This window comes from Planococcus citri, chromosome 5, assembly GCF_950023065.1.
Source record: "Planococcus citri chromosome 5, ihPlaCitr1.1, whole genome shotgun sequence".
Lineage (NCBI taxonomy): Eukaryota > Metazoa > Arthropoda > Insecta > Hemiptera > Pseudococcidae > Planococcus > Planococcus citri.
This window is the reverse complement of record NC_088681.1, coordinates 39,645,926-39,669,098: the sequence shown is the minus strand read 5'-3', so window position 1 is coordinate 39,669,098 and position 23,173 is coordinate 39,645,926. Positions and strand designations below refer to the sequence as shown.

The window sequence follows — 23,173 nt, the reverse complement described above, 5'->3', positions numbered from 1 at the left end:
CTCAATTTTTGGAATTTACATTGCCTCCAATTTTTCAGAATTCTCATCTTCTTCATAAATATTACAATACTTATTTCATCTTAATTTTCAAGTTCACATTATGGAATTCTCAGCGTCTCTAAATACAAATTTTCATATTATTTTTTTTAGAATTTCCATTGTCTTCAAATTTATAAATTTTCAAACCAATTTTCAGAACTTGCTTTTTATTCTAAATTAAGAATTAAATCTTATAAAATATGTTGAGAATTTGCATTGCCTCTAAATTACACGAAAAAAATATGGGTAATTTTTACAAAAAAATTTAACTAATACCTACTGGTATTTAGCACAATTAAGTACCAGATCCCATTCAATAATTTTTACTGTAATCGCATTGTAAAACTTATCATTTTAATAAATTTTGCTATACGAGTAGGTACCAATAGTAAAAATCATTTTGTTTTAATAATTTTTACTAAATCATGATAATAAAAATTACATGTTTCAATTGTACAAAAATTAGTTTAATTACTCATTTTGAAGTAATTTTTAAATTATAAGTAAAAAGTTAAAAATTATTCATGTCAAGGTAATTCTTACTATACTTATGGCTATAGGTAGACAAAAAATTAATGAAATGAATTTTTAGTTAGCAAATGATATCATAATTCACATAACTCAATTTCAGCATTATGTTTGCCCCATTATCATGTACTACATAGGTAACTCCAAAGCATTTACCTATCCAATTTTCCTATGAAAAATCCGTCACCTACCTACTTACCTCACGGGGATTCGAACCTGGGTCCCTAAATTTCCTATTCCTACCTACATGCCCTAACCACTCAGCCACGAATTCGCTACGAGGGTTAGGGCATTAAAATAATATATTTGTTTGGTAAACGCCCCACCAAACCACTCCCACTTGGAATTTACAGCTTACAGCTAACAGACCGGGGGTGTAACAGGGTACAATGAAACACAGCTGGTGATGGAATAGACTGGGGGTACAGTAGGGTACAATGAGCGGCAGGTGTTCTACAAGTCCCCTTTTCCCTTTTTTAGGATTTAATGCATTAAAATAATGAACTAAAATTGCAATTACTCAGCAATTACCCATCCGAATTGAATGAAAATTAATCTATTCCCTCCGCCTTAATGATTCTCAAATGGTGTCCAATAGGTACAAAAAACGGTTGGATAGCTTAAGAGAACATTCATTGTAATTGAAATTTCAATTTCTCAAAGCGAAACCAACACGTTGAGAAGCTGAAATTTAGTGTAGCCTATTAAATTTTTGAGCCACATCCCTTCCTCCACCGCTCCTGAATGAATTGGAACTGAGTAGTTTCCAGCAGTTTTGAACTGTTACAAAGATGTTTATTGATATACAGAGTCGAGTAAAGATGAAAGGGAAACCAGCTCAAACTCATTCCTACTCGCTAGTTGATGTATTTTATACCTCTAAAGTGACAATTTTTCAATAATTTGACATCAGACTTGAATTGAGTGCAGTTTGTTTCCGAATGTTGAACTTTCAACAACTGCTTTGATTTTTATTGCTTACTACGATGATGGTTGATATTCTCAAGATCGTCCAAAAAAAAAAAAAGAAGCTATAATGGTCGAGTGGAAAGATGTCTTCTTAGGAGGAATTTGTAAGTCAAAGAAAAACTGCCATAGCATCCACAAAGAGAGAATAATGTGTAGCATTTTTTAAACTGAAAAGTAATGTACTCCAATACCGCACTGAAACTCAAATAATTTCTGGTCAAATATTTAGAAAAAGGTGAAATCATATTTGAAGGTCAGATTAGAAGGGTCTTTTGTCATCTGGTGGTATTTTGCGATTTGCTCGCATACCAACGGAGAAATGTAGTTGTGATCTAGGCCTTCTATGGGGAACCTTCCTTATTCGATTTTTGAACTAAAGTGCGCAGTTGAGACTTGAGAGCTGGACGCTCCACCAAATAGCGTTTGCAAATTACAAAGTCTCTATCGGTATTCAAATATACGGGTTCGTTGTACCTAGTAATATTTTTTTATTCACCTATTGGTATTCCTTTTCAATATTAAAATTATGAGTGTACTGTGTAGATACTTACGGCATGTCCAATGATGAAAACACTTTTGCAAAATATATAATGAATATAATGATTAAAAGTTGCCGCTGAGATGAACCTGACGTTTAAATATGAAGATCTGAATTTCTGTAAAAGAATTTGTATTATAAATTAATTATCGAAGAAAAAGACTTTTGGTGGCTACTGAATTTAAAAAACTACATAAGTATGTATTTTTTTACCTGTCCTCCGATGGCTAAAGTTGTGAATAAAATATTTATGTACAGGATAATCATGTGTATCGTGAAAGGCAAATTTGAGATTGATATGAAAGCCTGATTATGTCTGTAGAATAATATTACGTTATACTTGCAAATCGAGCAAATAAGTAATAGTGTATTTAATGTAGTTACATTCAAGTTGTATATTAGTGCCTAGTAGGTACCTGAAAATATTTTGTTGGTATTTTATGATAGCTACAAGCTGAAGTAAATCATTTCGATCATATTCATGCATATTCTTGACCTCTTCGATGTACATGGACACACGATCGTCGTACATTTTTAGTTTTGCTTCAACACCCTTTAGTACAGCTGTAATTAGCAATTGACCTGTTAGTACGATGTGGCCTTGATAAAAAGAGATGAAATTTTCCATGATTTCGTTCAATATAAAATGCCCATAGCTTCTTCTTTCAAAACAAAACTTTATGATAGGCTCTCTATCCGCAGAACCGCACGAATAAAAATATAAAAAATCGTACAAATACGTATCTTGCGAACGTTTCAAGAATATTTGTGCAAAAAGTGCACCCATCAACATCGATCCGGTGAAAGATATGATATGATTTATGAGACTTTTGAGGAACATCTTGGCTGTCACCTTGATTTCATCGTCGCCGATGTAATTTGACGAATTTTCATCGTATATGGAAAAAAAATCTGTCACGAGACGTCGATGAATATAAAAGTACAAGTTAATCATTACTATACTCAGACTGAATAGCAATCTTATTGACGCTAATAATCTGTGTAGATTTCCCGAGCTGTTGATAACGGTTACTAAATTTCCTAAAATGAAAAACATGTAACACGATAAGGTCGCGATATGATAGACATATTTCGCTATTTTATTAATTTTTGTTGGTAAACCGCATACGAAAAGTCCGTAACGTATGAATCCGCGTAATATTGTTACTTCTTTTGTTGAAACACCCATGATTGATGAATTATTTTTTTGCAAAATTTTTCACATCACTCCATCTCACAATGGATAGTTTGTGGTTGCTGCTGGACTTCATGAGACTGATTCGAAGAATTACTATTTACCTACATATGTACCTACTTGTCTTATGGTACTTCTTCATGTTCTGGAAATTTCCTACGGAATTTCGGCGATGAAATTGTTTGAGAAAATTACAACTCTACAGACTTCAATTATGTGTTATAGGTATAGATAATGCGAAGAACATTTTGAATTTTGTGAATTTTTCCGCTTCCTGTACCTGTTTATTTCTACCAAGAAAATATTTGTGCATATAATACGTACCAAATTACCAAACACGGCAACAAAGAAAGATGATTCATGAAAAAATTGTCAATTTGAGTTTTTTTTTTGTTATCATAATAATATGTGCTTATTCTTTTCTGTGCACGTACGAGTTTCTTTTTTTTTTGGTTTTGTTGTTGATTGATTACAGGCTTGAAATAAAATTTGTGCGTGTTTTCTTGTATACCTACTCATAGTACGCAATGGCAAAAGAAAATTGATGAAAAAAAATTACTTATATTTTCCTACCTAGTATACCTACCTACCTAATAATTTTTCATGTAAATTTTTAAGCAGGGGTACTAAGTTGGATCGTCTCCAACTTTTTTTTTGTATTTTGATTAAGCCTTACGAAATATTCCAAATTTTTTGGTCAATGTCTGACCCCCTCCCCTCCCGTGATCGAGGTCAAAGTTGAAAAATTTAAAAATTTTCAAATGTTTCGATTTTGCCTCAATTTAGAGGTAAGGTCAATTAGGGTGATTGGGGATTAGTCGCCCTGTTAATCCCAAGCGCATGTAGAGGAGCTCTGGTTTTCGTTAATCAGAAGTTCAAACACCTAGCCTTCATTTTAATTCACGTTCAATTTTTGATTTCTCTACAAACATCAACATCCATGATCCAAGATGGGTAAGATGCTTTTTGCATGATCCATGGACCATGGAACTGATCAAGTTCCTTATTCCTGAAGCATTCACAACTACCCAACGAATTTTTTTAGGTGTGTGGGTGATTCGGAACACGATGTTTTTCGATAATCCATTGTTAGTATGTACATTGACCATGAAAGTAATTTTCTGCTGGACCTTCCTCCCCTCACTGTCCTTTCCAAGAAGAGTTTATGGGCAAAAATCACCAAAATATCTCCACAAAAACCATAATTGAATCGGTGAGAATCGAAAGGGACTTAGTTCACTTTTTCAGGTTTTCAGGAAACACTAAAAACCGATTTATTCAAAAACCAAGCAGTTTCCGGAAAAAAGCTTTTGGTCATTTAAAGAGAACCCCAAAACACGACTTTTAGCTCAATCGCGAAAACCCCCTTTCTATTCTAAATCACCAAAAATGTCTTTATTTTCGCTCATACTCGATTGGGACTTATACCTACAATCTACATCACAGTAGAACACTTTGCCAGCTATTCCGTATCAAAACACCTCGAAGAAACTGAAGAATTTTTATTTTTATTTTTTTTGAAAATCGTCCATTTATAGTGCTAAAATATGTTTAAAGGTTAAAAATGATACATTTCGGTGTTGTTTGGCGCTTTTTCGCAATGCAAAAATTTTTTCATCATTTCAATTACTTTTCCGGCATTAAGCTGCGTGTTATATAAATTGCATAAACAGTTTGCCGTAAATCCAATAAACAAAATCGTATTTACGACAAACAAGTTATTAGGCAACTTTATTAACAGTTTTTCATAATCCACATCAAAGTAAACTACAGGTACATATGTACATACTTACAACCTTACAAGTTACAATATGTTAAAATAATTTACAAAATGTAGCAATTTACTTCTGACTTCATCATTTTTTATTTTTCGGTATTGAAAAATATGAAACAATCTCGAATAATTCTTCACATTTTCTGTTCACATGAAACATTAATAAAATATTAAAATCAATCAGAAGTAAGGATCCTTGGATAAAAAGTGACTAAAGTACATTTCTAAAAAATCTGAAAAACTGTCTCTGGTTGAAGTACAGTACCGGTGTTGTTCCAAATCATTTTTCTTTTTCAAACAAATGTTTAAATACATATTTTTCTGTAAAAATGATGAATATTAGTTCTGCGGCTAGTATTTATTCCCTTTAACCGAATTTCACTCGAATGCTATAGTTATCTTGAAGCCTTCAGTTCGATTTTGTCAGCGAAAATTTAAAAAAGTGTACCTTTATGCAAAAAGTATTGACTGAGTCAGTGGAACGAAATATGTATGTAGGTATTGCCTAGGTGCATAAAGGATCACGTACAAGTTTTGTTACCCATTTAATTTTGATATCTACAAATAAATACACTTCTCGCAAAAAATATTGAAAATCGAATTCTAATCGATTGGTAGTAATCAATGTAAGTAGGTATCTACCTACTAAAATCTGACAAAAAATTTAAACTAGGTACGTTCAAATTTTTTCTAAAATAATTGAGATTAATTAACTACATTCATTTATTAAATAATCTACATTATGTGTTACAAGTATTCAAGATTTAAATTTCAATAGCAAAAGGTTTACAAGTGAATAAAGACGATTCAAATTTGCAGCAAAAAATTTCAAATTCATCTCGTACAAACCGCAGACAGAAAATGTTTGGTTTTTCTCCGTGATGATGAAAAAAGCCAAATAGCATTTTTGAAAACTCAAATTTCGCTCGTACCATGGTAATTCTAGTAAAACACTTTGTATTTCGTCGTGCTGGAAACAATTTTAAGATTAGAAATGTTATCTAAAAAAAATCTGAATGGTTTCCTATAATAATGTATGATTCATCTGAAAACAAAGAAACCCAAACTATGTAGGTGTAAATTGGTTTGCCTTCCCTTGAAATTATAGGAGCAAAGTTATGAAATTTGAAATGTTAACTTTTCAGGACTTCAGAAGCCCTTAAACATTGCAATACCACACCATGGATGTAGATTGTAGAACATTGAAGCGAGCATAAAGAAAGCCTCATTTTAGAACCTTTGATATTGGAGGGGTTATGATTGATTACAATTTTGAAATCAATCTAGCGATTTCAGTTCCGAACACGAACATCATATTTTTTGTTGATCATTCGAAGCTCCATAAATTCGATAATGTTAATTTATCATTATGCAGAAAATTGAAGGCGTTATAGCCTTTTGAAAATTATTATTTTTCGTATATCTTATCAAATTTTGAAGTTCCTAATTAAATAGCCTTTTCATTGTGTCTCCCTCAAAATTTTTTAATAATGACAGGATTAAATTAAACCTTTCTGCAATATTCAACATTCAAGAGGTTGTGCAACTTTGAAGATAAATCATATAAAATGTGCTTTGCAACTTTACTATACAGTTTGTATGTAGAATAAGATTCAACAACCAAATTACACCATTTTTCTAAAAAAAATATGTACGCCGCTAGATAATACAGGAGAATTAGCATTTAAAAAAACATTTTTACCTAGCAAAGATTTTTTGGTGGGAAATTGTCGAGGGTGACCCCCTGAATAATTCCCAAGAGTTACCACCCCGTACCCTTCTTGCTAATTTTTTTATGGGGGGCTGAACCCCCCCGAAATGGGTTTTTCGCAGTTTTCTCCTCAGGGGTTGATTTTACGTCAAAAACAGTTCAGTACTTTTTTATTCTACGCGAAATTTCCGATCTAGTGATATATCAACTTTCCTTCTACCCCGAAGGGGGGTGGGGCTAGAACCATTCAAATGAGAGGGGTTTTCTAAAAAACACAAAAAAGCTATCGTCGCATAGGAGGGGTGAAATGGCTTCCGAGAGCGTTCGGGTTGATACTAGCATGGAAGGTGGGTACCATCGAGAAACTACCGCGTGAAAAATTTCAGATCCACACCACCTCCCCTTTCTGGGGAACCCCCCTTTTTTGAAATTTCAATAACACTTTTCTCAGCCCCATTTCAACCGATTTTGAAAAGTTTTCTGGAAGTTATGTATATCCTTAGTAGGTATCCCCACAAAAATATTCAACCCCCTCCCCTCATATTTACCCCTCAAAAACGCGTTTTTTCATTTTTTTTATGCCTATTAACAATGAAGATTGCGAGGTACGATTTTAGAAACACGTTTTTTGGATGTATTTTTGGCCCCCAAACATATCTTATACTATATTAGAAATTTTTGCTTTGGTGCGGCGTGGTGAATACTTGGAATAATGTATCTTAGGGGGGTGAGGGGTGAAATGGGAATATTGGGGAAAATAACTATTAATGAGTAGGGTATCGTTTTCATATGATTCGATACCGCTGAGCACGAATATGACCTCAGATTTTCTGCTACGCTCACCTATTCTTCTCCAGAGCCCCTCAGCCCCCCTCAATTTTCACTAATTTTGAAATAAAGTTACTTTGATGACATTGGCGTCGTTTTCATATGATTCGATACCACTGAGCACGAATATGACCTCAGATTTTCTGCTAAACTCACCTAGCCCTCTCCAGAGTCCCTCAGCCCCCCACAATTTTCACTTTTTTTGAAATGAAGTTATTTTGATGACATTGGTGTCGTTTTAATATGATTCGATATTTCCTAGAAATTTTGTTCACCAACTTTTTTCCCTCCGACCATGGGAAGAGGGGATGAGGCCTCTGAAAATTGGTTTTTCAGAAAAAAGTACAATGGAAAGCTAGTAACCCTCCATGTAATAGAATAAAAAATTATGACATTGTGAAAATCGAGATCACTCCTGCCCCTCTATGAATAGGTACTTACCACATGGCCAATAGTGTATGCATTCTTACAAAATGAATAATGCATTACCAATCCATATAAACCCAAAGGCAATATTCTTGTAATGAGGAAAAATGATCTGAATTCCTAATGAAAATACATATTACTACCTATTTCAATTTATTGAAACGTGCTACAATATTAAACAACGTTATTATGTATGTACCTACCCGGTTGGCGAGCGCTATAGCTACAAATATACTAAATGAATAAACTGTAAGCATATGAGTAACCATTGGTAGGTTCAAAATTGAATTGATTCGCTGACATTTTCTGCAAAAAAACGACAGTATTTAGCCTAATACACATAATGCCTATAGTGATAAAATTACTATTTGAATGCACTTGTAGTAGGTACATATTTCAAAATTAATCATTATCATTGACAACTTACGAAAAAATATACTGTTGACTTTTGATAATATCGCGAAATTTAATTTCATCTCGGATATCGCTCTCATGTTCGTTTATGAAATCACTGGCTAAAGAATATACTTTTCTCTTGAACATAATCACCCTAGCTTCGATGCCATCAGTTATCACTGTGTAAAGCAGCCAAGCACCGACACACATTCCACATTCAACTCCAAAAAAAATCGGATCAATTCCATTATTCATTACATTATATCTGAGAGAATTTTCCTCATTACAGAATGATACTACTGTTTGACTGCTTTTCGGTCCGCAGGAGTACAAGTAAATGAAGTCGTAGCGAACAGAATCTGGCTGCAGTTGTTGCTTTAGTAAAACGACGCAATTCAACACGATTATAATACTAATTAGTATTGCATTTTTTTGAAATTGTTTGTGAAATTTCTCCGCCACTATTTGTATCATTTCATCGCCCATGTAGTTCGGCGAATCAGCTTCGAAAACCGTTAAATTATCTTTCACTTTGATTCGAATCGTGTATAAATCTACGCAGATGGTGAACATGCCGATATTAAACAGTAAACGCATCCCTGCCGCGAGCTTATGTAAAGGATTCTGTATATTCATGAAAGTAACCAGACTTCCGAAAAATAAAAAAAAGAAAGCTGAGACGAGAAACATTAAATACGTAATTTTCGCGATTCGACTATGATTCACTGGTATCGCGAATAATATAAACATATTAAAATGCAAAAAATCGTTGAAAAATTTCAACTGTTTGTCCGATTGGATTGAAGTAGACCTGGATTTTTTGTTCATTTTTAGAATTTTATTCTATCATACATGAGCACGTTGTTGGAGTTTCTAAATCAGGCTACATTTTTTCAAAAGGAAGAGGTGGTCGAATTTACAAAACGTCGTTATTTTCGAGACATTTTAAATTTTTAACTTGCGCTGCTATGGTACTTTCTTACCCTTTTCCAATCATTACCTACGTCGCGTTGGTATTTTCGGTATTTAAATTATACCTGTCGTTCTATACCTGGAATTGGTAAATTGATGGGCTTTTTTTTCAAAATTATATGCGTACGAGTCTTATACCAGTCCAGTACATGATCAGTTAATCATGCATTCAACTTCTTTAGTTATACCTACTCAATGATTTTCTCATTCACAATTACCTAAAATTAAGTAGGTACCTACGAGTAAATATTACCCTTACTAGACGATGCATGCGTTTGAAAATTCTTTATACGACGAAATGGCAAGGATCGTCTCTTGGAAAATTCTGAAGAAAAAAAATGAATTTTTTATGCTTTTCAAGTTTGTGACATTGCTGAAGCTATCCTCAATTGTATGTGTGCAGGGAGGGGGCTGAATGCAGTCGAAGGGTGTCTAACGTTTATGAAAATCATGAAAAAGTCATGCATTTTGCTCGAATCACACCTGAATTTTTTTTTAAAAACCCATAAAATGAAAAAATTGAAAAATTTGTTCAAAATATTAGAAAAGTAAATAAACTGAAATACTGCTACAAATTTTAAAAATTTCCTCGCAATTTCAAGTTATTTATTTTTTGAGTGGTGGGGGGCTATTTTCATGCGGTAAAAATGTGAAAAATCGGTCATGAAAAAGTCATTTATGATTTTTTGTTTGGGAGTGTTGTAAGACACCCTGGGTCGGGTCGGTATCCTAGTTTGACTTTTCAACTGCTCGCTGCTATTTTTCAACCACCAAAAAGGGTTTTCTGTTCAGTATTTTACCATAGCTGAAGTCTTGACCTCCTCTTCATTGGCTTTATTGGCTTCAATTTGGTACATGTATTAGAGAATACCCCCATAGACATCAAACTCCGAGTCCAGATTTTTTGTGACGTCCGAGACAAATGAAGAGTGATATTCCAAAACTCGCTTTGTCCATTTTCACAACTTTTCAGGAAAGAGGAAAAACAGTTTCCCTTTAAACGGGTAAATTGGCTTTTTAGGCGAGTTTAGCACTTTATTTGGGTGGATTTATGATGTAGGAGTGTAGGTATACACTTCATCCACTAAATACTGCTGAAAAAAATTTCAATAAAAATGGACAAAGCGCGTTTTGGAACATTATTTTTTTTCAAATTTTTAGTGAATTGGCTATTTAGGTGAGTTTAACACCTCATTTTGGTAGGTTGATGATGTAGGAATGTGAGTTAATACTTCATCTACCAGGTACCACTGGAAACCCAACTTTGATAAAAATGGACAAAGCGAGTTTTGGAATATCACTCTTCAAATAATAAACTTACCGTCAATTTACGTATATGTATTTTCAAAACAAATGATACCTTAATTTGGTAATTTGATGCTAACCAGGGAAGTATCCCAACTGGCGTCACAATTGTTTCATCAGCTAAAATTTTATGTGCTTGAGGGCATTTTTTGATTTTTGGTAATTTTTGAGAAAAAATTACAGTCAAAATAGGGAAAGATCAAAACTTTACCAAATTGATCTAGTTGGTACATACCCTATATTAGATCTGCTGAATCGTTTGGAAACAATTTCGAACCATTTTAAGCAGTTCTGAAGCCTTTGAAAAATTTTTAAAAGTAGAAATTTTCACAACATTTTACGGAGTGATGTTTGAAAGCTAAAATTTTATTCTACTTATACTCTAATCCCAAAATGCTGAGTCAACTCGACGTGATTTGAAGTCGTTTCGGGGCCTCCTAGTGTGTTTTTGAGAAATAAAAGAAAAAAACATAGAATCTGTCTGAATCAAATTACTTTGGCACGTATGAGCTGACCATTTTTCTAAAATCTCCATGAGCCATTTCAGAATTATGTTTTTGTGCAGCGATTTCCATACTAGATTGAGAAGAAAATAATGTAAACAAGCCATCAGCTATTCGCTGATCGCAGGAGAGTTTTTGCATTTTACCTTTCGCTTATTGGGTGATCTAAATTCTAATGATGTATGATTTTGAATAGTTCTTCAACAAATCTTGATGGTATGATCAATATAATCTCACCTCAGACATACACGAAACATCGTGATTTATTTTATTTTGAAAAATTATTAATTTTTCTGAATTTACCCTTTCAATTCTTGTATAGATACTTAAAAAGATGCCCGGTTTTTATAAAATTAAATTCAAAATAATCTTTGGAATTTTGCTACACGAAATATCGGTTATATTTTATTTTGGAAAATTACAATCTTCATCGATTCGATTTGTTTTTCGTTGTTGAAAAAAAAAATGAAAGTACCCGCCAAAGTTATATCTACAATTTCAGTTTTGGCTTATTTGTACTTCCTCACCGTTTTATCTTCATTTTCATATCAATATTATCTACAATAAAGTTTTGAATTGAAATCGGAATTTAGAAACAAATAAACGTGGCTAATTATTTTTGCATATTGCTTAGCATTTTAAAATTCTACTCGATGATGACGACAATATTATCTACAATAAAGTTTTGAACTGAAATCGGAATTTAATTTTTGCATATTGCTTAGCATTTTAAAAATCTACACGATGACGACGACGACGACCATGAAAAAGTGGTTACAATAGAGTTTTTTCGCGCTTCGCGCAAAAACTCTAAAAACCAGAAATGGTTTCGGAGGCTCCGAAATTGAAGAAAACCACCTGCAATCGACTGGTGAAGTCAAAAACACGGTGTAAGTAAGCTGAATTTCAAACTGACAGCCTCTGATTTTGGAAAAATCATGAGTAATCAGTCGAGTGGGTCATTAAGACGCACCAATCCCCGGCTCATACGTGCTAAAGTTAATTGAGTCAGATTTTTTGGCGTTTTTTTGGAAAACTGGAATTTTTAGGAAGTCGCAGGAGGCTCCGATACTTCTTGAAAGCACCTCCAATCGCCTCAGCATAATAAAAAATTGAGGTACAGAATGGATTTTAGATTTATTTTTTTCATTTGATGAGATTTTGTGGTTACTTCATATTTTTCAAAAATTTCTAGAGGTTCTTCAACCGCTTAAAACGGTTTGAAACTTTGCGGGTCGAAAATACATCAAATTCTAAATTTTTCGTCGATTTGATGAAATTTTGATTTTTCCCCATTTTTGACCCAAATTATATTTTTGAAAGTTCACTAAAAATCGAAAAATGCATTGTACCACTTGAAATTTAGACCGATTATATATTTTTGCGTGCTCTTTCGATCTAGCTTTCTGAAATACCTCATTTCTTTCTTCCTCCACCCTCCCAATCAAAATTGTTAAGAAAAATGGCACTTTTCTGTTTTCATGGGTGCCTTTATACAACTGTAGCTTTAGCTGTTCATAAAGTGGGGATGCCAGTCTGAAATTTTAGGCATACATCGTCTTTAAATATAGAGCTAGAAATGAGTGCAGAGTAAAGACAAATTTACCAATTGTGCACTTATGAGTATGATGCAGCGCTGCCACTGCCACTCTAAACCTTCAAACGCATTGTTCTCAAAACTGAGAAATTTTTACGTTTTTTCTCTTATTTTTGGTAAACTCAAAAAAATGACCGTTTCTCCTCACCAAATGAACTTGAGCAGCTGAAATTTTGGCCGAAGGGCTTATGCTTGATACCCAATCGATTAATACTACCGTCGACCGGATCTGGAATCATCATCAGAAATCATATTTTTTTGACCATTAGGTTCTTTATGCCTGTCATTGAAAAAATTGAAAAACCTGTTAAACCAGCTCATCTGATGCACTTGCAGTGCTCAAATTTTGGTCAAACGGTCTGTGATAGATAACAAATCGACCCATACTACGATTGGCCGGATCCGGCCTTCCGGTCAGAAAACAAAATTTATTACTTTTATTCTCATATTTTCGGTGAATTTGAAAAATGTCCGTTTCTTCCCTCCACATGAACTTGAGCAGCTGAAATTTAGACCGATAGGTCTGTGCTTGATACCTAATTGACTAAAGCTACCGTCGGCCGGATCTAAAATCATAAATATGTATTAGATACGAAGTCTCTATTATTCATGGGTGCTTCGTAAGTCGAAATTTTCAGTCTTCAGAATTTAGATACGTATGCTTTTTTTTGTTGAAAATCACCTACCTACGAAGTCTGCATGATTCATGGGTGTTTCGTTGGTTGAAATTTTCAGTCTTCACAATTTAGGCATGCTTTTTTTGGTTGAAAATTATCTTTGAAGTCTCCATGATTCATGGGTGCTTTGTAAGTCAAAATTTTCAATGTCTCAACAATTTATTCTTTTTTTTTGAAAATCACGTACCAGGGCTCGGATATTCTTTCTCTAAAAAACCCAAAATATGCGCTTAAATATTCCCTAAAAAATGCCAAAATATGCTCTAAAAACTAAAAATATTCCCTAACGATATGGACATTGTTTTACAGGAAAAATCAATTCCTATACGATTTTACTAATATTATTGTGTAATACCAAGAATTCACGAACAAAAGTGCAAAACAGAGCGTTTTAAAATCACGAAATGGTGATTCTAATTCCATCATTAAAGAAATAAAATACAAATAAAATGAACAAAAAAAAACAAGTATAGGTACAAGTGAGCTATTGTCAGTTTCACAAATTTTGCGGGGAAAAATTGAAGAATAGCCAAATACTAATTTGATGCAAAAATTTGAAATTGAGCAAAATATTCCCTAAAAACCGCTAAAAACGTGAAATATGCTCTAAAAACGCAAAATATTCCCTAAAAAATGTCAAAATATGCTTTAATATTCTTTTATGGTGAAATATGCCAAAATATGCTCTAACGAATTGGGCTCATTTTACTTGAAATTTCATGAATAGTGGAGATAATTGAAAAATTCCCTATCTCCTATACATACAAAAAATATGCTCCAGCATAAAAATCCGAGCCCTGTTTATGACTCATGTGTGCTTTGTAAGTCAAAATCTTCAATGTCTCCACAATTTCTGCTTTTTTTTTTGGTCAAAAATCGCCTTCTCGGTCTCCATGATTCATGGGTGCTTCGAAAGTTGAAATTTCCATTTTTTGTTGAAAATTACGTAGGTAAATGAGTTCTGCGGCTAATATTGATTCCCTTAAATTGAATTTCACACGAATTCTAGCCATCTTAAAGCTTTCAGTTCGATGCTGTCAGAAATTTTTTAAAAAAGTGCAGGTATGTAGGGTGTAGGCACCTATGGAAAAACTATTGACTAAATAAGTTGAACAAAATATGTATAAGTTTTATTATTTATTTGATACATATACAATATACATGCATATTTCTTGCAAAAAATATTGAAAATCGAATTCAAATCAATTGATGGCGAATTATGTAAGAGGTATGTAATGCACCTAGACCTTCTACAATTTGACAAAAAATTCAAACTAGGTACGTTCAAATAATTTCTAAAATAGAGATAAAATCAATTAGGTAACCTACATTCTACATTTATTTATTAAATATCTAATACATAAGTATCACAAGTATTCAAGATTTGAATTTCAATAGCAAAAGGTTTACAAGTGAATAAAGACGATTTAAATTTGCAGCAAAAAATTTCAAATTCATCTCGTACAAACCGCAGAGTGAAAATGTGTGGGTTTTCTCGGTGATGATGAAAAAAGTGAGGTAGCATTTTTGAAAACTCAAATTTCGCTCGTACCATGGTAATTCTAGTAAAACACTCTGTATTTCGTCGTGCTGGAAACAATTTTAAGATTAGAAATGTCATCTAAAAAAATATGAATGGTTCCCCGTGTGATGCAGGAGGCTCATCGCAAATGTTGAATGATTCGTTTGAAAACACAGTAACCCAAACTACATACACATATGTAGGTGTAAATCGGTTTCCCTTCTCTCGAAATTGAAGGAGCAGAATTATGGGTTTCAAAATGTCAACTTTTTAAGACTTCAGAAGCCCTTGAACATTGCAATACCACACCATGGATGCAGAACTTTAAAAGGAGCATAAAAAAGGCTCAATTTTCAACTTTTGACATTGATGAGGTTATGATTGATAAAAATTTTGAAATCAGTCTAGAGTTTTCAGTTCCAAACATGAACATCATGTTTTTTGTAGATCACGCAAAGCTTCATAAATTCGATAATGTTCATTCTTCGTAGATCCATCAATTTTGATGTTGCGATATATCTATACCTCCTTAATTGAATATGGCCTTTTTTGTGTCTCCCTTACAATTTTATTGTAATATGGTAGGATTACATATAAGACAAAATATAAAAAATGTGCTTCGAAACTTTACTTCACAGTTTGTAGATTCAACAACCAAATTACATCATTTTTCAGAGAAAAATATGTAAGTACATCACTAATAGGTACTTACCACATGGCCAATAGTGTATGCGTTTTTACAAAATGAATAATGCATGGCCAATCCGTATAAACCCAAAGGTAATATTCTTGAAATGAGGAAAAAGGATCTGAACTTCTGATGAAAATACACATCATTTCAATTTATTGAAACGTGCTACAATATCAAACAACTATGTAGTATGTATGTACCTACGTGATTTGCGAGCGCTACAGCTACAAATATATTAAAAGCATAAACTGTAAGCATATGAGTAACCATTGGTATGTTCAAAATTGAATTGACTTGCTGACATCTTCTGCAAAACATCGACGTAATAAAATTACTATTTGACTGCACTTGTAGGTACATAATGTGACCCCGCCTGACAAAATCGACCATTTCGACAAAAAAAGTGTCCAAAATAATGACGTTTAAAATGAATCTCAAGGGTTAAAAGATCAGATTTTTGACAAAAAAAAACATTTCTTGAAATTTCGTCGAAATGGTCCATTTTGTCAGGCGGGGTCATCATATTTCAAAATTAATCATCGACAACTTACGAAAAAATAAACTGTTGATTTTTGATGATATCGCGAAATTTAATTTCATTCTGGATATCGCTTTCATGTTCGTTTATGAAATCACTGGCTAAAGAATATACCTTACTCTTGAACATAACCACCCTAGATTCGATGCTATCAGTTATCACCGTGTAAAGCAGCCAAGCACCGACACACATTCCACATTCAACTCCAAAAAAAATCGGATCAATTCCATTATTCATTACATTATATCTGAGAGAATTTTCCTCATTACAGAATGATACTACTGTTTGACTGCTTTTCGGTCCGCAGGAGTACAAGTAAATGAAGTCGTAGCGAACAGAATCTGGCTGCAGTTGTTGCTTTAGTAAAACGACGCAATTCAACACGATTATAATACTAATTAGTATTGCATTTTTTTGAAATTGTTTGTGAAATTTCTCCGCCACTATTTGTATCATTTCATCGCCCATGTAGTTCGGCGAATCAGCTTCGAAAACCGTTAAATTATCTTTCACTTTGATTCGAATCGTGTATAAATCTACGCAGATGGTGAACATGCCGATATTAAACAGTAAACGCATCCCTGCCGCGAGCTTATGTAAAGGATTCTGTATATTCATGAAAGTAACCAGACTTCCGAAAAATAAAAAAAAGAAAGCCGAGACGAGAAACATTAAATACGTAATTTTCGCGATTCGACTATGATTCACTGGTATCGCGAATAATATAAACATATTAAAATGCAAAAAATCGTTGAAAAATTTCAACTGTTTGTCCGATTGGATTGAAGTAGACCTGGATTTTTTGTTCATTTTTAGAATTTTATTCTATCATACATGAGCACGTTGTTGGAGTTTCTAAATCAGGCTACATTTTTTCAAAAGGAAGAGGTGGTCGAATTTACAAAACGTCGTTACTTTCGAGTCATTTTAAATTTTTAACTTGCGCTGCTATGGTATTTTCTTAGGTACCCTTTTCCAATCATTACCTACGTCGCGTTGGTATTTTCCGTATTTAAATTACACCTGTCGTGTATTAATACCTGGAATTGGTAAATTGATGGGATTCTTTTTTCAAAATTATATACGTACGAGTCTTATACCAGTACAGTACATGATCATGCATTCAACTTCTTTTAGTTATACCCACTTAATAATTTTCTCATTCCTAATTACCTAAAATTAAGTAAGTACCTAGATATACTCTTACTAGGCAATGCATGCGTTTGAAAATTCTTTATACGACGAAATGGCAAGGATCGTCTCTCGAAAAATTCTGAAGAAAAAAAATCAATTTTTAATGCTTTTCAAGTTTGTGTCATTGCTGAAGCCATCCTCAATTGTGTGTGTACGGGGAGGGGGCTGAATACAGTCGCAGGTTATCTAACGGTCATGTAAGTCATGAAAAATCATGAAAAAGCCATGAATTTTGCTCAAAACACACTTGAAAGTTTTTTTAAAAACCCATAAAATGAAAAAAAAAATTGATTTTTGGTAAGTAATTTTCGAAAAAAAAATTCAAGTCGAAATGGAAAAATATCAAAATCTTACCAAATTGACTTACAAAGCTAAAATTTGGTACACCCTATTCTAGATCTGCTGAATCGATTAAAAACAATTTCGAACCGTTTTGAGCAGTTTTGAAGCCTTCAAAAGATTTTTAAAAGTATAAATTTCCACAAAATTTTACGAAATGATGTTTGAAAGCTAAAATTTTTTCTACACTCTAATCTCAACATGCTGAGTCAACTCGAGGCGATTTAAAGTCGTTTCGAAGCCTCTACTGTGTTTTTGAGAATTCCTCTTTTGCATTTTTGCAAAAAATAAATAAATATATGTATAGGTAAAACAAAAAAACATAGAATTTGTCTGAATTACTAAATTACTTTGGCACGTATGAGCTGACCATTTTTCTGAAACTGCATGAGCCATTTCGGAATCATATTTTTGTGCAGCGATTTTCATATACTTGATTGAAAAAACAAATAATGTAAAAAACCAGAAATGGCTTCGGAGGCTTCGAAATTGAAGAAAACCACCTGCAATCGACTGGTCGAGTCTAAAACAAGGTGTAAATAAGCTGAATTTCAAACTGACAGACACTGATTTTGGAAAAGTCGTGTGTAATCAGTCGAGTGGGTCATTAAGGAGCACCAATCCCCGGCTCATACGTGCTAAAGTAAATTTAGTCAGATTTCTTGACGTTTTTTTTTGGAGAACTGGAATTTTTAGGAAGACGCAGGAGACTCCAAAACTTCTTGAAAGCACCTCAAATCACCTCAGCATAGTAAAAAATTGAGGTACAGAATGGATTTTAGCTTTCTTTTCTTCATTTAATAAGATTTTGTGGGAACGAACTTCATTTTTCAAAAATTTCTAGAGGTTCTTCAAACGCTTAAGGGGATATTCTCAATACGTGGTAGTATATCTGTCCGCCTGCCAAACTTCAAACACATAATTCAGAGCTATTTGTGCATGGAATGGCTTCAAATTTGGTATATACGTTTTTCAAAACATTTTGAACAATCCTGTGCATGCATTTGTCGATATGTTGAGTAGTTTTTGAAAAAATACGATTTAATGAAATGTTGGACTTTTTGAGAAAAATCCAACATTTCTTGAAACTGTACCTATTTATTGAAAAACTATTCAACGTATTGACGAATGCATGCACAGGATTGTTCAAAATGTCTTGAAAAACATGTACATATTTCAAATTTGAGCCCATTCCATGCATCCGCGGCTCTAAATTATAACATTAAAGTTTGTCCCATTCCGTCCCATAAGACCAATGTAAAATTAAGGCATTTTGGTTATGCTATGAGAAAATTTGGTGTATTGAGAATATCCCCTTAAAACGGGATGAAACTGTTTCCAAACGGATTTTCGGGTCGAAAATACTTGGAATATACACCGAATTTTAACTTTTTCGTCGATTTGATACGCTTTCTGATATACCTTATACCTCCCTCCCTCCCCTCTCCCTTCCAATCGAAATTGTTAAGAAAAATGGGACTTTTCTGTTTTCATGGATGTCTTTATGCAACTGTAGCTTCAGCTGTTCATAAAGTGGGGATGACAAGTCTGAAGTTTTAGCCGTACATTGTCTTTAAATATAGAGCTAGAAATGAGTGCAGAGTAAAGACAAATTTACCAATTGTACACTTATGATGCAGTGCTGCCACTCTAAACTTTCAAACGCATTGTTCTCAAAACTGCAAAATTGTGCAGAAGTCCGGTGTTTCATCTGTGGTGCTCAATTTAGTTTTAAAAGTTTTAAAAGGCAAAGAGCTGTTAGCACATCTTAATTCAGAAAGTCTCACGTTTGTAATTTAATCATTTTTTTAAACGAAAGCTATGTATTTCATGGTGTGTGGGCTGGAATAGAATCCATCCTGAGGCCATTTTGAATTTTGTCTCTGCCCTTTTCCAGTTACTTACCCATATACGAATATGCAGAAGAGGATTTTCACTGCCATTTTTCAAGCAGTATTCAATGTTGTGTAATTGCTGGAGCTCATTCTTAATTGGTCTAAGAAGCTGAAACTCGACTCGTAATATTCGAAGAACCTCCTCTTCGCCATTTTTCATTGGTGAAAATGTAAATTTTTGGTTTTTTAAAGAGCAATTTTCAATTTCATGTCATTGCTGGAGATTTGAATTTTTTTCCTGATTTCAGCATGTCCTTTATTTTTGATATTTTGACAAAAGCTCTACGATTTCAAATCTATCTTTTAATTTTTGAGCTGTTCTCGTTCAATGTCCTTTTTGAAAAAGTGTTTAAAAACTGCAGTAAGTACATGTGAAAATCTTGTACTCGTATTCTATTTTTCAAGTTTTTTCTTTGATTTATTTTCTAGCTATAACATAATCTTAATTTTAAGTGACATTGCAGTACTCAATCAAATTCTTAATTAGGTACCTACTTAGAATAAATTGAACATGTGCATATTTTTGTGGGGAAAAAAAAGAAAAAGAAAAAGAAAAAAAACAATCAATTGTATTATCAAAACTACTACCTAGGTACATTCATCTATTATTTAGTAGATAAATTTTAAGATTTAAATTTCAAGAGCAAAATGTTTACAAGTGTATATAATCGATTCATGTTGCCTGCAAAAAATTTCAAATTCATCTCGTAAAATCCACAGACGTAAAAGGGATGATTTTTTTCTGAGATTAAGAACAAAGTGAGGTAGCATTTCTTAAAGCTCGAGTTCTGTTGATACCATGGAAATTCCAAAAGAATATTTTGTATTTCGTCATGCTGGAAAATATTTTATATCATAAATTTCAATAGGTGCGGTAACTGCGGTATAATTATCTGGCATACGATTATACACTATAATGGATATACTTACCACATGACCAATAATATAAGCATTTTTACAACACGAGTAATGCATGATTAATCCATACAAACTTAGAGGTAATATCCTTGAGATGAGAAATATAGATCTGAATTTCTAATAAAAATAGTTGTATTTTAAATAGGTAATAATTTTGTGAATAGGTAGGTATTCAAAATATTATACTAGGTAAGCTACTGAAAAACAATACCTGACTCGCAAGTGCTATAGCGACAAATGAATTGAGGGTGTAAAGTATGAGCATATGAGTCACCATGGGTATATCCAAAATTGAATTAATCTTTTGACATTTCCTATCAAAAATTACGATTATTTAGTGGATATAATCTCAAGTTTGGTAATGATATGGTTGTGAAAATTAAACCCAATCTTAGATTACTTACGAAAAAATATCCTGTTGATATCTGATGATGTCGTGAAATTCGATTCGATTTTGAATATCGCGCCTATCTTTATTTTTCAAGTCGTCGATCAGAGAATTGATCTTATTCTTGTACATTATTAGCCTCGCTTCGATGCTATCAGTGAGCACTATGTAAAGCAACCACGAACCTACACACATTATACATTCAAAGGTAGAAAAAATTGGCTCGATTAGATTATTCACTATATTATGTCCCAATGAGTATTCCTCGTTGCAAAATGATACCGCCGATTGACTACCCTTTGGTCCGCAAGAGTACAGGTAAAGGTAATCATAATGGTTCTCTTCTGGCTGCATAAGCTGCTGTAAAAACATGGCCAAGACATTTAAACCGATTGCGGCGCCGATTAGTTTGAAATTCATTTTCAAATCATCGTAGAATTTGTCTGCGACCACTTTCATTAACGCATCGCCCATATAGTTTTGCGAGTTTGTGTCGAATATCGAAAAAATTTCTTTCATTTCGGTTTGAATTGTATAGAAGTTTGCGCACATTGTGAACAAGCAGAAATTAAAGACGAAACGTATAGCTGCTTCGAGTTTATGTAAAGGGCTCTCCATATTCGTGAAAGTAACGAGACTTCCGACAGATAAGAAACAGAAAACCATGGTGAGAAATATTAAATACGCAGTTTTTTCTTTTTGGCTACGATTCACAGGTATTGAAAATAAAAAAAACGTATAGTGTAAAAAATTGTTCAAAAATTTCGATTGTTTGCTTAATTGGATTGCAGAAAGCTTCGGTTCTTTTTCCATTCTTAGAATTTTATGCTATCGCGGGAGTAGGTAGCCTAGGTAGGTACGTTAATATTGTATATTCAAGAATCAAACACTTCACCTCGATTATCGAAAACAAAAAGAAAAGTCATTTATGAAACTGTTTCATTTTCAAACCATTTTTAATTTCGTTGCTTTGCTGTTCAAAATTTTTTTTCCTTACCTAAACATTACGTTTGCTCTTTTTTTGTAGGTGCCGTAAGTATTTTATTACTTTCATCTTCATTGCTTGAAGTCATCCATTTTTATTTTGAAATTAGTGTGGTGCCTTTTCATAAATTATGAGTGCAGAAGTACGAGTTCTGTAGGTATTACTTAAGTATACCTCCGATCCATGGTCACGCATTCTGGAGGTAATTTTCATTCTCAATAATTGATACGTATAAACTAAGCTGTACGTTCTTACGTGTAAGTAGGTAGCTATTTGCAGATGATACTCCTGCCTGCATATTTGTAAAACATACGTAATGACCATTTGAAAAATGTAAGATCATCGAAAAATTTCCCACTTAGGTAATAGGTAGGTAGCTACCTACTTAAACTACGCAGTTACTTTTCCAATTGGCAAGTACATACAACAATACTTCGAATATTTCGTCTTTGATAGTACATACCTATATAATTATGCACGATTTTTCAACCACATTTGCGGCACAAAAAAATATGAAATTTTTTATGATTTTTGTAGGTCATCGAAATACATTTTTTCCCCCTTCTCATTAAAGAGGCACGAAACAAAACTAAATGTTTGAAACAATTTTTGTTTGTATGTGTGTTTTTCTTTTTTCTAATCAAAAATTTGCTCAAAGATCGTGATGCCCATGAATCTTATCAAATGAGCTCTGAAAGGTCAGAATTATTGTTTGGGATTTGGTTTTCATGTTCAAACTTTTAAATTTTTTGGGAAGAAAATGACGCTAAATGCCCAAATATTGAAATAATAATTTTGAAAATCTTCAGTGCATAAACTCTCCCCCTTTCTTCTTCCTTCCTCAATTCGTCACAACATCTTGATATAGCTAAATTTGATTAGGTTGTGTTCACTTGAATTTTTTAGTCACAAACATTATTGAAATGAGAGGATTTAGCTGGAGAGTGATAATTTCTCTGAAAAATTGTGCACTAGGAGTGGATCGCAAGAAGAAAAGTATTGGAGGATTTTGATCAAATTCAGTGGAAACTTTTATGTCGAGTTGAAAATAACTCAAAAATAATATTGGCTTCGAAGGTTCCTCTATAAGGGAGATACCAAATTAGTTCTTAAAGAGGAGACAATATTTTCGAAGAAATCTTGTTTTTTTTGTTGTATTTCCTACCCAACCCGTTTTGAGAACCATGGCCCAGTTTCTTCGAAAGTTGATATTTAAAAAGCAAAATTACCGCCAACCAAAAAAAA

The 23,173-nt window shown here is 33.2% G+C and overlaps 1 long non-coding RNA gene across 1 annotated transcript in view; it reads right to left on the bottom strand.

The window, feature by feature from the left end:
* Positions 1 to 483: 483 nt before the first annotated feature.
* Positions 484 to 23,173, bottom strand: part of LOC135847613 (uncharacterized) — a 149,648-nt gene continuing 126,958 nt past the window's right edge. The window contains exon 3 of the long non-coding RNA XR_010559204.1: positions 484 to 766. This is a non-coding gene — a long non-coding RNA (uncharacterized LOC135847613). The remainder of the gene's footprint in view (positions 767 to 23,173) is intronic.